Source organism: Coregonus clupeaformis, chromosome 12 (assembly GCF_020615455.1).
Source record: "Coregonus clupeaformis isolate EN_2021a chromosome 12, ASM2061545v1, whole genome shotgun sequence".
Lineage (NCBI taxonomy): Eukaryota > Metazoa > Chordata > Actinopteri > Salmoniformes > Salmonidae > Coregonus > Coregonus clupeaformis.
Window position 1 is genome coordinate 60,099,450 of NC_059203.1, and position 10,978 is coordinate 60,110,427.

Consider the following 10,978-nt stretch of genomic DNA (forward strand, 5'->3'; position numbering starts at 1 on the left):
TCTTTCACCCTCTCTCACTCTATTTGGTTCCGTCGTTTCCAGAGAGAGAATCCCAGCGGTAATGAAACAGAACTCTTTCTCAGTTCCTGCCAACAATATTATTTTTCCAAAGGCTTAATTGGGTTTGTCTTGTGAGTTGCATTGAATGAACAGAAACAGTATTGGTATGTGTGTATTATCAGTGTGTTTGTAGCTAGCTATGTGTGTGTGTGTGATAGACTTTTATTGTTCGGCTTTCCCCACATCAAGTATTTGATAAAGAAGACTCAAATGTACGCTGGTAGATGCGTTAAGATCAAAAGGGGTAAAAGTAACTTCCATATTGTTTGTTTTTCCCTTGAAAACTACTAACAGTTGTCTGTCTCAATGTTTAATATTTTTTCAAAGAGGAAGTTGACTATACTTTTATACATTAATTTACCGGTTTCATTTACCGGTTTGTTATCAACATGAGCAAACAGAAACATAATACAAAGCACAGATGTAGCTTGAAAGAGCAAACAATTTATTCAACTTCTTTGTATTAGTCTATTTAGTCCCAATAAATGACCACGAAGGCTTTATTGTGTTTGCTGTTGTTTATCCTGTTTTGGTTTATCTTTAAATGATTATGTCTGATTACAAATATCCCTAAAATATAAAATCTATAACTAAACACAATCACCTGGACCTTGCTTGTTGTTAAACATTTAATTCTGAAAATCCTAAAATCATACAGATTTTAATTTTTTTGTAAATATTTGTAATCTTCAGAAGTACCTTAGTTTAGAGTGTCAGACAGATAGAGAGGTGTAAATCTCCTCCTGTCACGTCAAAGCACTGTAAAGAATGAACAGTTTAGAACTCTACAGTCAGTTCTAGAGTCAGTTCTAGTTCTAATCACTCTAGAATCAGTTGTAGTCTGTTCTATAAAGTCAGTTCTAGAGTTCTTTAAAATTCTCTAAAAGACTGTTTTACTACATAGTAGGAATCTTCTGGACATGGCTTCATACTGAGTGCTCTTCTCAGAAGTAGTGGTGCACGGGTAAAATCACCAGGGACGCCAATCCAGAAAAAAAGCCATATTACAACCTGTATTAATAATAATTGCGTTGTTTGCTCTATAACATGTTAGTTCATATGCCTTGACACCGTGACATACAGGCCTAAGGCCAAGACAATAAGAAGACACAGTGGCAGAATAAATTCAACCACACATTTGTTTCATTACAAAACCAGAGAGCAACATCTGTCCGGTGAAGTCCACAAAACATATTGCATGTAACAAACAGTTACATGACCTACAGCATAGTCAAGCATGAACTTCCTTTCATGGGCAATAATGTGCCAGGCCAGCTAGTTAACATTAGCTACATGTTGAACTTCCATCCTTTCAGGTCAGGGGCACAATGTATGAATTTATGGTTGGATCAGAATCACCTTTATAATCATTGGCCAGTACGGAGAATTAAGTAAAACCACAAGTCCAAATCCCTATCTCCATCCATGGCTAATTTAGGAAAGGGACAGTTTTAGCTAGCTAGCTAGCCACCGGAGGACAACAACACAACGAGATGCAACAATTCAAGTTTTGTTCTGTCAATAATGCCGTTTGGCTTGTGATGTGATTGGTCTGAAGCCAAATCCAAACTGGCTTCCCTTGACACTTTTTTTGGGTGTGCCAGGACCATTCACAGCTGAGCTCACTCAGTTTAGCTCAACAATGATTGGCTGTAAAAAATATAAATATAAAGAGAGGCCAAATGCTCACTGGCTTCCCTTACATTCAATGCTACAGGCGGCAACAATGTCATACTTTTTCTGACCAGACAGCATCAGATAGATTGGGTACACATACTGAGACAGAAGGCCGCTGTTTCGTTCTCTCGGATGCTTTCTCCAGTGAGAAACATTCAGCCTCTTGCGAATTGAAGGAAATGTATGAAACACAGAGAGATGAAAGATCAATGATTGTGTATCTTTTTTTCTTGGGGGTGGTACGTGGTAGTGCTTGCGGCATTTAGTTGCATGTTTGTGCCTCACCTTACTTCCGACATTGCTAACGATGGCCACTGGTTGTCTGAATAGGCCATAACTCTTATCTACAACTTGTTTGGGGCGACTGTACTTGTGGTATTTAGTTGTCACGTGTGTGTGTGTGTCCTATCACTTACAACATTAATCTAGTCTATCTATGTCTAGTGAAGTATCTAGTCGTGTGTGTCCTTTTACTTACTAGTGAAGTACAGTATCTAGTCTTGGGAGTTTCACTTTACTTACGACATGACTCTATCTATAACTACCTGTTAACTTATCTAGTTGTGTGTGTGTCACTTACGACATTACTCTATAAACGTCTAGTAAATGATCTATGATTACTTTACGACAACATGTGTGCTGATTTGATCTGATTTATGTGGTGTGCGATCATGAGACTTTGTACCCAACAACATATTAAAACAACATGTTTTTTGTACCCAACAAACATATTAAAGCTACTATTTTTACTACTAGTCACTGAAAGAGTGAAACAGAATATGAACTACAAGTAAATGGAGATGAATATGAAAGTGATACAAAGCCAGAGAAGGACAGAGAGAGAGAGAGGTAAAAAGGATAGAGCGATAAAGAGAGAGAGGGCGACAGACAGAGACAGAGGTAGAGGACACACACACAGAAAGAGAAAGGACAGAGAGAGAATCTTCTTCCTGTAGTCAGTGTGTTGGTGTGAGACAGGTGAGGACAGAACAGGGCTGTCTGTTCAGGAATCAGGACCTCTGTCAGCCAACTCCCTCCCTGATCTGGATCGTTATCTCTGAGCTGTGATAGTAGATTTGTTGTGGAGGGTTGGAGGCCCATCAACACACGCAATGTGCTAACCGCCGAGGCTATGAAGAGAGTGTGTGTGTGTGTACGAGTCTGCGTTCCTTCCAGTTCCACTGGAAGTTGGAAATAATTGTTCCAGCGATAAAATGTAATAGCTTATCACATAAACACTGTGGAAATTAAGTGACTGTGTATGAACTTCTCGGCTTCTCTGTTGACTTGACTGGAAGTTGAATTGTCTTATAGACCTGTGTTTAATGTTACTGAGGGCATTTGGATTAGTGATTTGTTTCTGGAGGACTTTCTAATTTGTCAAGTTTACAGAAAGGAGTAGTGGCGCAGTGGTCTAAGGCGCCGCATCGCAGTGCTAACTGTGCCAGTAGAGATCCTGGTTCGAAAAACAGGCTCTGTCGCAGCCGGCCGCGACCGGGAGACTCATGGGCGGTGCACAATTGGCCCAGCGTCGTCCAGGGTAGGGGAGGGAATGGCCGGCAGGGATGTAGCTCAGTTGATAGAGCATGGCGTTTGCAACGCCAGGGTTGTGGGTTCGTTTCCCACAGGGGGGCCAGTATAAAAAAATAAAATAAAAACAAATATATATATATATATATATATATGTATTCACTAACTGTAAGTCGCTCTGGATAAGAGCGTCTGCTAAATGACTAAAATGTAAAAAATGAGAAGAGGAGAGAACATCAACATTCAGAGTGTTCTAATGACTCTGATGATGGAACCCAAACGCACGGTGGCCGTGGCAACAGAAGGAAATAATAAACACTGTCTCTTCTTCTCTTTTAGTCTGCAGAGAGGACGACACCGTGTGAGTCATCAACAGCATTTCATGAGAGAACACACAAACTCACACACAGATGCATGTGTGCACACACACAGACACACACACACAGTTTCAAGATAAAGCGATCACTCAGCAACTCAGCAAACCCAAATCAATGTCTTCATTGTATTTTGTGTAGATGTTTTCAATCAAGTGCGGTATAACCTTTACAAGAGATGAAGGGATCAGGACTTATGGTTAACCTACAAATATTCTATTCAATCATTTAGATGTGCTTGTTTAGCTCAAAAGTAAACACAATCAGTACAGATATGAAGCTCTGTCTTCCATGTGCTGTTCATATTAACATTAACTGGATGATGGATGATGTTGACAATTTATGGCATCAACCTGATCAGCCAACAGTCTCAAAAGTCAAGTCAATGCAAGTTGTGATCTGAAGAAAATACATCCAAAGAGCTGTAGTTATCTCCTCCTCTCTTCTTTTCCTCTTTCATCACACACAGATAGATAATGTTTCATTCAGCTTGTGTCCTGGCTGGCTATCAAACCCTCATTCACTAGACTACCATTTCATCCACTATAGACTGCCATTTCATCCACTATAGACTGCCATTTCATCCACTGACTGCCATTTCATTTCATAATGTTTCACTCTGCTTTTGGCCTATTCTATCTAACCCCTATACATCCACTGACTGACCCTGACCAGTACCAGTCTGTAAACCCTGATCAGTACTTAGGACCTCATTGTGACGGGCTATGCCAACACAACAGGGAAATGAGCCAGGATCACTGTGGCATATTGTGGTCCCTCACCTGGTTCCCATTACCACCCGCTTTATTTTTCATATCTACCACATGAGACATCAGCAGTCTCTCTCTTTCTCTCCAGCTCTCTTTCTCTCTTTCCCTTCGTCTCTCTCTCCCACCCTCATTCAAAGGCCTGTTGGATCAGAGAGAGAAGAGGTGGATCCAGTCCGTCTGTTACTGTCAGCAGCAGTACTCTCTCTCGCTTTCAATTCAATTCAATTGTCCTCTCTCTCTCTCTATCTCTCTCCCTCTCTGTGTCTCTCTCTCTCTCGCTCTCCCTCCTTCTTTCTCTCTCTCCCCCTCTCTCTCTCTCTCTCCCTCTCTCGCTCTCCCTCTCTCGCTCTCCCTCTCTCTCAACCGAACTACTACACCACACATTCCTTTGACACATGCTACCACACTCACACACACGCGTGCATGCCAAACATACGCACACAAACGTACGCACACACAGGCGACACCCCCCAGGCTCTAAACACAAGCGTCTCACAGACACACACACACACACTTTGAGCTTCCTCTGCTCTGAACTACTTGGAAATCATTACAGTTGATTGTGTTACACCTGATATAAAAATAGATGCTTAGAGAGACACAATCATTAGGCATTGATGAAAAGTGACTTGCCTGGTCAAAATTAAGATTAAATAAATAAAATAATTTATGGGATGAGGATATGTAAATGCGATTTCTTCAATTGAAAGTAAATTAAATTGAATTTCTCAAGACATTTCCAAGACATTCAACTGAACCAGCCACCAGTGAAAAACCATGTTCCAGATATTTCCCATGACTATGACATTTCCCATTCCATTCTGTGTGATCCACAGCTAATGCCATTCAACCTTTCAAAATGTCTAATGCCTTTGCCCTCGTGTCAACCATCTACTTAGTAAAGCAAGTGCTCCTCCGCCACTTCTATTCTCTCTCTCCCCCACTCCTCCCCTCCTTCTGAGCAGACTAACGACACTAGCTGTTTCATCAAGGTTTTATGGGGAAGAAGTTTATAACTAAGTTAGTATGCAGATGGTCCTTGTACATGAAGATGAATAGGTATTCAAGGAATGTGACCAATAACTTGGTCATTATATTAGAGCAAAAAAACAACTACAACAACTTTCTATTGATTGACAGGAGGCATTCAAGGAGATAGAGAAAGAGAGGGAGCGAGAGCGAGAGAGAAAGAGAAAGTGAGAGAAAGAGGTGGAAAGAGAGGAACAGACTGAGCAACAGCATCGCCACCAGGAACGTCTTAATGCCAAAACACCACCACAAGAGAGAAATGGACAGAAAAAAACACCCTTTCGTCTTATCCTCACAGAAAATGAGACAAAATGATGAAGGGAGAAAGGGAGAGTTGCAGGGGGATAAAGAAAGAAAGAGAGGGGTCTAGGAGCATCGAGGATCATGTGCTAGCACGTGCATGCATGTGTGTGTGACTCCCCTGGTGCATCCGCAGCCCAGTCCCAGTCCCAGTCCCTGGCTCCCTGCACCAGAAAGCGACAGGCTAGCTGCAGCCGCTCTGCTCTGAGAGGGCCTATGGCTATGCTGCAGCCGCTCTGAAGGTCCATGGGCCTGGGACAGACAGCTGCTATTAAAGCCTGATTGTTTCAGGTTCACAGGGTGTGAAAGGGCCTGATTGAGGGCCTCTGATCCCAGTGAGGGTGGTCTCTCGCTCTCTCTCTCTTTCGGAGAGGTGGGAGGGGGGACGTGACCAATGCCGTGAGTCACGTGAGGTGTTCCACGCTTAGCGGCAGAAAATGGAATCTGCTGGACAAAAACACGCCACTTGTTGCTTCCTGCCTGGTCTGCCTGGCAGTGGTCTGGCATGGTCTTGTCTGGCATGAGTCCTGTGTGTTCTCGGCAATGCTAACTGCCCGCATCCAAAATCTGGTTTCTTCTACATCTTTACCTGGACTTTCAATTTGAGTATTCACTTTGATTTGTTTGTGGTCTTCTTTGTAGGAAAGTTACTTCCAGAATAACACAATCCTCAGAGTATGTGTCTAACTCTGCTGTACGCTCCCTAGTTGAAAACTATAATTCAATACCACTTCCCTATGTTTCCATAAACATTCACCCGTTAGTCACAATATATGTGTTTATGATAAATTGGTTTATGAAAAAATTATTCAATGATTAATAATAACACAGTAATAAAAAACATTGCCTCTCAATCACATCATTCTAAATAAGAATGTGTTTCTTAACTGAACCGTCTGGCTAAATAATTACATTGATAAATGCTGAGGCAAATGAGAAAATAGACTTATCAGCAAGTACAAGTAATCTTACTGCTCTGATAGGTAGCTTGCATTTAGAGGAAGAGAGCTCCTTCCTGTATGCTTTATTTGTTTAGGCCCTGTCCTAGCGGGGAGTCCTTTGGCCATAACACAGGCCCATCACACTCTGATAAAGACTAGGGGGAGGAGGAAGATCCCTTGCAGAGGTTTTCACACCAACCAGACCACAGGCCAGTCATGGGACAAGTGCAACTCTCTCCTCTCCTATTTTCTCCTCTCCTGTCCTGTCCTCTCTCTCTCCTCCTCTCTGCTCTTTTCCTCTGTACTCTCTCTCTCCTCCTCTCTGCTCTTCTCCTCTGTCCTCTCCTCGCTGCTCTAAATCTCAATCCCTTTCCATTTCATAAGTAATAATGTCCCATCTTATCCCATAAGATTTTTCTTGTCAGGACTATGTGACCAGACCAGGAAAACGTCCAGGCCTTATTTGTAGATGTTGAGCGATATTGTGGCTGTGGAGTGTATTGATTGCCATACAACAGTCTTCTGGCTCTCCTCCTTCTCAATAAAGGATAAAAAGGTGTTTGCCTGTTGAGCTCAGTCTATTGTTGATAAACCCTCTACATTAGTTTAATGTTGTCTAATGGTCATAATCTCACCACATTGCAGATCAATGCCTAAAACCTCTTGAAGAGTAATTACTGAGATTAACAAGCTTTATGTGTGATTTTATATTGTGGTTTTCTCAAGAAAGAAAGAAAGAAAGAAAGTTTAAAAAACATTATCACCAAAGGACTTGGATATTATGTCATAGGCCTACATATCTCCTCAACTTGGAAATTAAATGAATTATTTTTCAACTAACTTCCTTCACCTCTCAGGCTATTTTTCATATGAAAATAAAACATTTACTTGGCCCTCTTTCACTTTTCATGCACTCACCTCTACTACTGGTAGGCAACAATAATGATGTCATTTTGCTGTGGCTGTGGGTGTCCTGACAGATGACATTTGAAAAAGATATTGGCACCTCAAGTATTTCAGGTTACGAGAAACAGCTGTTATCATGCGCCCCTACGACCCCTCTGTGGAATTCTGAGACACACATGGCGAGGAGCCGCGCAGGCCGATGGCTTTTGAGTCTGTGGCTGTGGCACAGGCCATATAGACTATCGAAACCTCTACTAGCATATGTTGAGGTAGTGGTGGGACATGGGAGACGTGTAATTCCAAAATTCTCGCCAGTGATTTTTTTTAGGCACGATAAGCAAAATCTCTCAAAGCCAAGACAAATACCAAGACATGCATTGACTCTTGAAAGGCTATTTTCAACCATCAAAACTTTTAGAGAGAATTACAAGCCAAGATTATAAGTGAGAGATGAGTCCATCACTCAGTTAAGAATGAGCGCATTCTCCACTAGTCTAAATAAGGTAGACTATTGAAATGTACGGTTCATTGAAGATATTTCAGATGTTCTCCACTGATAGCAATAGCCTATAATCAATCAATATAAATAACTAAAGACACTTAATTTGCTGAATTTGGCTAACATTGATTCATTCTGTTTATTCAACGTAAGCACTGCACGCACCACCATCACCTATTAGATTGAATGTATCCCAATTAGACCATCATCACCCGAGGTGACAGCAATCTGACAATAGCCATAAGTTATACTCCACATGACATTATATGACTGGTAAATCCAGATAGAACTTGCAAACAACAATGACTCCAAAACCACTCATATCAACGAATTTTGGCTACGTAGAATAGAGACGTAATAGATTAAGCATGGCAATACCTTTTATGAAAAGTTGAAGAAGTCTGCATCAGTTTGTTGACTTGATCCCAAGGCTTTGGAAGTTTTGGAAGCTCGGGGCTGAGATCTCTCGGGTCCCGCTGGGGGTTCGAGAATTTCCAATAAAGTTCCCTCTCTCTGCGTCCTGGCAGACACATACAGATGGAGATGCCGGAATTATCCTTTCGTTCTTTCTTCTATTCCTCCCGTGTTCAATTGACGTCTTTGTCCACTTTTTAGGAGCTTCTATCCATAGTTTTCTTTATAGGTAATTCATTGAACAAACCCCATTTTCGGTAACCAAACTCCCGTAAACCCGAAGTTTGTTGCACAGTCAATGGTAGAACGCGAGACCTCTCTTCTCCTCCCCACTCCCTCCCTCCTTTCTCAAATATGTGGACCACCCCGAAACAGGAAGTTCACTTTTTGTTTTTCTTGAAAAAAATAAAGACCATGCTGGCTGCTTGGAGTGCAGTAACAGAGTTTCTTCCACTAGCTAAAGACCATGCAATGCAAGCGAACAGAATAAACCATATGTTAAAACAGATAATATTACAATTACATATTAATTTGTTTTACTGTCAATTACAATCATAATTCACTATCATATTTACCATATGATACTTATCTGTAACAGTTTATGAAATTGTTTGGTCATATGGTGGTTTTAAAATGATACGGGGTCTCATTTGACGCTTATGTATAAAACTTGTTGAAAAATTGACCTTTTTATTTATTGAGCAGCAGCGTGTGTGGCACTATGGATGCTGTTGTCTGAATGTTACGCCTTACTGGAATCCAAGGTACACCGCAAAACCTGGAATGGAGTCAGACCACCACGTTTTAGGGGGGGATGCATACAGTAGGTTAGGAACGCAATACATTTGAAGATTGAAGGTGCATTGCATAATATTTATCTATAACCAGGTTTCCATCCGACCTTTTTGTGCGAGTAAGGTAGGCCTACATGTCGGATAGAAAATGTCACCCCAGGCCTGTTGGAAACAAAACAAAATGCTCTAGACAAGGTGGTATCTTTTTGTATCAGTAAAATTAATTATGCGAGAAATGGCGATGGAAATGCCTTTATGCGCAAATAGTCACGCAATTATATGTTTCCCCACTCGGGAAAGAATGTAGTTTATTAGGCTACACTACAGATTAAACAAATTATGACAAACTTCACAAGGTGGTGAAAGAGCACTCAGTGATTGATCCTCCTTTCCAATACATATTGAGGGTCTTCTTCTGGAGAAATGATGATTGATGCTTGGCTGCCTTTTGACAAATAAAAATATTCTCGCTCTTTTGTTCATAATAATCTCATCATGTAGGTTATTCTCCCACACTGTATCTGCCAGCTGTTGGGTAGAGCACATATGTCAAGACCAGAGTGGGCACATTTGCAATATAAAGCACTTTTTGTTGTTGTTGACAACTCCATCAGTAGAGTTGAAAATGCGAGGAAACCCATTTAACTTGTATTCTGTATTTGGTACATGGGAATTTAACCGCAAAAGTTATTTTTATATGCACTACGTCATCACGCACAACCTTTTATCTACAACAGGTCCATTTGATGTAAACATCTCTGGTGGGATTTTTATAAAAATATTCGCATGAAAATCTGTCGCCAATTAGATGGAAACCTAGTTATAGTAAACTTATACAAATAAATATAGAAAAATTACAGATTCAATGTTTATAATTGCTATACAGCATGTTAATATAATCTTGTTACTAGAGTAGGCTATTGTCAGTGGAGGCTGATGAGGGGAGGAGGCCTCATAATAATGTCTGGAACGGCGCAAATGGAATGGCATCAACCCATGTGTTTGATGTATTTTATATCATTCCACTAATTCCACTCCAGCCATTACCACGAGCCCGTCCTCCCCAATTAAGGTGCCACCAACCTCCTGTGGCAAATGTATTTTGGTAACACTCTACATCAAGTTATTTTACCTGAGTAACATTGTAATTACTCTAGTAACAACATTGTAACATATCCCATATTAAGAGCAACTTATAATATAAAGTGTTACCAAAAGTGTTATACATGAAAAACTAACATGTGCAGCTTGCTTCTATTCTAACCTAACATATTTGCAGTATATTTATTGTTCATTAATATATAAATATATATATATATATATATATATATATATATATATATATATATATATATTCATGAATGTATATCATGAATTCATGAATGTATATATATATATATACACTACCGTTCAAAAGTTTGGGGTAACATGTATGAAAACATACATGACATGAGTTTGAATAGGAAATATAGCAAAATGCATAGGAAATGTAGTCATTGACAAGGTTAGAAATAATGATTTTTTATTGAAATAATAATTGTGTCCTTCAAACTTTGCTTTCGTCAAAGAATTCTCCATTTGCAGCAATTACAGCCTTGCAGACCTTTGGCATTATAGTTGTCAATTTGTTGAGGTAATCTGAAGAGATTTCACCCCATGCTTCCACAAGTTGGATTGGCTTGGC

The 10,978-nt window shown here is 40.4% G+C and overlaps 1 protein-coding gene across 1 annotated transcript in view; it reads right to left on the bottom strand.

The window, feature by feature from the left end:
- The window catches only part of LOC121578319 (zinc finger protein GLI1-like), a 122,910-nt gene extending 114,129 nt beyond the window's left edge, over positions 1–8,781 (bottom strand). The window contains exon 1 of the mRNA XM_041892619.1: positions 8,465–8,781. The gene's annotated coding sequence lies outside the window, so the exon portion shown is untranslated. The remainder of the gene's footprint in view (positions 1–8,464) is intronic.
- Positions 8,782–10,978: the final 2,197 nt, after the last annotated feature.